At 41.3% G+C, this 4,833-nt stretch overlaps 1 protein-coding gene across 2 annotated transcripts in view; it reads left to right on the plus strand.

Moving 5' to 3' along the window:
* Window positions 1–4,833, plus strand: part of LOC118409319 — a 53,521-nt gene that overhangs the window by 43,517 nt on the left and 5,171 nt on the right. The gene's annotated exons all lie outside the window — the stretch shown is intronic.

The following is a 4,833-nucleotide window of genomic DNA, read 5'->3' on the forward strand; positions in this document are numbered from 1 at the left end:
GTTTGATGTTAAATATAGGAAGTGGTAAAGCCTCATTTATTTGTCTTGCCACGAGCATAGAGCATACATTATTATTGTGGTCAATGTTTCTTTGAAGTTGAATATGAAAAACCTCCCTCAAGAGATAACATCATTAGTGAAATCAAATATATGGTGAGATTTGATTGAAACTGACTCGAAAGTCGGTTAACTCATTTTTGGTGAAACTTACGTGGTTCATTTGTTTCTCGGGGTACAAGACAATAAGATTATGGCTTCAAAATGACAAACCTAGGTAGCCAGGCTATGTACAAACCTCATTGGCCGCATCAAGGCTTGCTGCTTCCAGGTCTAGCAGATGTCTGTCGTGTGTATACGACTTGATCACCCAAGTACAGCGTGGAACCAGCTAATATTGGCGGTTATTCATCAATTTTGGAAAAAGGATCATAGCGGGGGTTGTCAACAGTTGAAACGGGAGTACTCTCCAAGCAGAGCTTGGGCTACGGCTGTTTTTTGACAATTTTAGGCGTTTTTATCAGGCTTTCTATTTTGCACTGTTTCTTGATGTTTAGCGGCATTTCTATTTTCAAAGACGTTATATAACGTACTTGCTATTTTGTACTGTTTCTTCTTGATGTCTCGCGTTTATGCCGCGAAATATCAAGAAACAATACAAAATAGAAAGCCCTATAAAAACGTTAAAGGAAAAATCCTCTGCTTGGAGAGTAACAAGGGGGCTGGGTTCATATTCTAGACATTGTCTCCGAAAGCCATATTACGAAGTCTTCACCTTCGTAGACTTTCCATCCATTCCATGCCAATGCAATGATGACCTTTAAATTTTACCAAACCTCACCTCATAATTCCATGTTCGCATGTGTCCATACGTGTGTGGTTCTTTAAAGATTTTTCTTTCAATTTTGACAAATGGCACAAACTGGCACAAAAATGACTTACAAAGGGAAGTTCTAAGAACGCATTTCTTGGTGAAATAACTGATAGCAGAAGGGAGCATTGTCCACTATGGGAGTTGGTCTTCTTTGGGACTATCTATATCTAATTAGGTGATGACCTACGATATGACTACTTTTGGAGCATATATGTATGATATATGTATATCGTTTTTAATGTGGTCTGATATTCCTCAGGCGATGCTCAGCGTCCCACCATGATTCATGGTTTGATTTACCGCCAGACCGCACAGTCCCTGCCAGCGGAGGTTGTGCCTGGGTCAACCCCAACCCTCGCACAATGGAACAGACGTCAACAACCCTCTTTGTCCCACAGAAAAGGGAAAACTTCAATATTTGAATGCTTCAATTCAACTCCGCGCACACAAGACGAGCTGTTGAATGGCAGCCCGAACAAAAACAACATTCGGTATGGCCGGAAACTTGTCGGATGCTTCCACCGAGGCAACCATTGACGAGCAGCCGGGCGGTGGACCACCTTGTACGCGACCGCGTCTTTTTTGTTTGGCCGTGGCCTTGTATCCAAACAACACTTCCCATCCTCTTCTTAAAAAGATCATACCCGGTGGTCTGGAGCTGATGGGATTTTTCTTCTTTGAAATTCTACTGTGGTTGTGGAGAAAATGCCCATGGCTTTGTACATGTGAAATAGAAATTGACCGCAGCATACATATGAAATGCTGGTGGTTTTATATTTGTATTTACCGCGAACTTAAAACCGCGAACTTGAAACCACTGCGAACATTTTCCATGGCAGTAAGAGACTACAGTACATGGTGCTTCCGCGAACTTTAAAACCACCACGAACAGTCATTTTTCCCGCTACCGCGAAATCAATTTTAGATCCCCACGAAATTAAATGCAAAGAGGCTAGGCAGTACGGAAGAAGAAGAAGATGATAAAGGGATGCAAGGACGTTGAGGGATGTAATACGTCATGACGGTTACACTCATATTTCCGGCCCCCGGGTCCATACTCCATTGATACGGATCTAGAGTTTGCTTCGGGAATAAGGAATGATTTCTGCATGGATTTACACATTTGAGAATTATGAGCGATCGCCCGTATGTATTATGTCTTTCCTAGAAGTAGAAACAATGAATGACCTATGCCTTTATTTCGTCCCTGCTGTGACCGTCATTGCCACTAGAACTTCCCTTCTGACCGCGCAGTCCATGAAACCGAGTAACTGTACTTGCTGCAGTATTGACTCTACCTACTAGATGGCGCTTTAGTATATCCAAAGCCTATTCGTTACTGCCATTAGTTGTTGCCCATCAAAGTAATATGTATCATAAGTTGAATAATCACAAGCACTGCATCAACCTTGTATTGTAACAAAATATTTCAGGTTGTAGACTTTATTTTTCAGCAATGATACTACATGTGTAGTGTACATATATACTTTGGACAACATATTCGATTGTGTGTCTAGTCGCCAGGGGGCGTCTCCAAACGTCAGTTGGAAAAGAAATCTGATACTAGTACTCGATGAGACAGAACGCTGAGTCGACCACACGACAACTTTCCCAACCCTACATACGTTGTATACTACAGAACACCGTACGTCATGTAAAAATCTACAAATAATGAAGCATAGTCACCCTAATGTCACCCATGGCTGCCTCCGTCTGAATTATTCAAATATTTGGTTGAGGACTCAGAGAAGGATCATCCGCTCGACTGTGCCCCCCACCCTCCCTGCTCAGCCGCCTAGAACCGGCGCCGGCAGACTTTAACTTAATCTCCATGTGCAAATTATTGATGACATTATGTGTAACTATGGGCTACCGTTTGTGGGTGAATCGTACAGTATGTGGTAGTTGACACTGTCTTCTTCAAATGATAACTACTCTCGTAATAATGGCACCTTCAGATAGACTTCACCGGAACTAAAATACTTACAGATAAAAAAAAAGGAATTGTCTTTGCAATATTAACGTGTTGAACTTATTAGTTGTTGTTAAATGTTCCGTAGGAGTATGATAGAATAACAGGATCTGCTTTGCGCAAAGTACAAATACATGTAAGTGCATGCAGACCTCTTAGAGGTAGATCAGAAACCCGAGCATCGTGAACTACTAATTTGCACCGCGACATTCAGCATGACACAGCAGCACAGTTGTTGTGAAAGGAACGTACACGCTCCAGGTATACCGGTTGTACTACTTTACGTCTACATCTACATGAAAGTCAAACACACATAGTATGGTAGGAGGATTGCACCTTGAAATGTATCTATTTCCCTGCACATAGTCCTCTCGCTCAGTCCTGCCGTCCCCAACGCGGAAGTCCCCCAACAGACGGCAATTTACAGAGGATCACTCTTATCGAGTCAATTTTCCTCTCTTATAAAATATTTCGGCGTCGTGATCTCTTCGTAATCCGAGTCAATAATTGCTCAAACATCATCGGAAAAGGTTTAATGTAGAACCTTAATCCAACGTTTGGCATTTCGGCTTTAGGACTGCCCGTCCCCGAAGGGTGGGTAGCCCTGTATCCTAGCAACAAGGCAGTGGCCCATGGCTGTGTTTGTACAGCAAGGAAATTGGCAAGTAGATGGAGTATTCATAATCAGACGTACACGCTTTAACTGGCTTGTAGGGATCGGAACTTTCCCTCGGTATATGAAATATTTATCGATTAGAGTTGAGTCCTGCTATGCACTGTAACCGTGAAGGACATATTTGTAGTTTCGTACTTTTCTGCCTTGACTTTCACATGAACAGAACGTCAAATTACTGTGAAGTCAGAACGTGAATAATCTAAATCTGATCTTAAATGCGACCGTGTATTAACGACATTCTGTTGTACAGAATTCATTAGTCGGAAACGTGTATTCTCGGTCTCATGTAGTCGAAAATAAAAGCACAGGGGAAATTTCCAGATTTACAATTGTTGTGCCCTGAAACAAGGCTCTTGAAAAGAGTCACAGAACAATAGAATAGATCATGACGTTTCCTGTGTCCGTAGTTACTAAAGTACATATTGCGATCATAGATATTGGAATGGACATCACAGTGGATGCTGGGAAAGCCCCACTGATTAACAGGATTTGTCTGTTTGCATGGACGATTTCCCATAGGTGATGTCCTTGGTGCTGAATGTTATCTAACACAGTTTCACTGCGGTGTTACTTCTGAAGGATGTTGCATCCAACCTGCTATGTTGGATAACAAGAATATCAGGGCACGTATCTTCACACGAAACTTTTGATTGTCTCTAAACTTTGAATGCCATCATAGTCAACATTGGAGTCATTCAGCGCTTCCTAGCGATTCTGGAGGTAATTGCAACGAGTTATTTACGATCGCGCCATGACAGCACAAATCATCAAATGACGCCGTAGTATCAAAAACATCACATGTGCTGATAAATAAATTCACTTTGTCTCTTTGTCATTTTTCTCTTTTATTACTAAGAGTACTAGTTCTGAAACCAAACTGATGAAACTGAAATTACTTACGGAACTTTGTGTATCCTTTTGTTCTCTTTATTATTTCGTTTCAGTTTTAAAATCGCCTAGTATTTGGCGACGTTTACATCGGTTGTAACATACACACTACATGTGGCTTTTGTTTCAACTCTTGAATGTTTCTGATTCCCTTTATCGTGGTACCATTCCAGTTAAATATGTCCACTTCACGTTTCATCTTGTACGTGATGCTTTTTATTCAATCATGATTTATATCTCCAGTCAAGGTTGCTTGAGCAATAACTTTTCGTCATGTTAACTTTTGTGTCGCCAGTGCATACAATGAATACAACCATGATAGACACACTTCTGATCCGCTGTTTAAGATGGTTTTACAGTCTCCAAACTTGGTGATTAAGAAGCGCGTTTAATCCTTTTATTATTGCCTGCAACAAAAGAGCTTTC

This window comes from Branchiostoma floridae, chromosome 2, assembly GCF_000003815.2.
Source record: "Branchiostoma floridae strain S238N-H82 chromosome 2, Bfl_VNyyK, whole genome shotgun sequence".
In the NCBI taxonomy this organism is placed as follows: Eukaryota; Metazoa; Chordata; class Leptocardii; order Amphioxiformes; family Branchiostomatidae; genus Branchiostoma; species Branchiostoma floridae.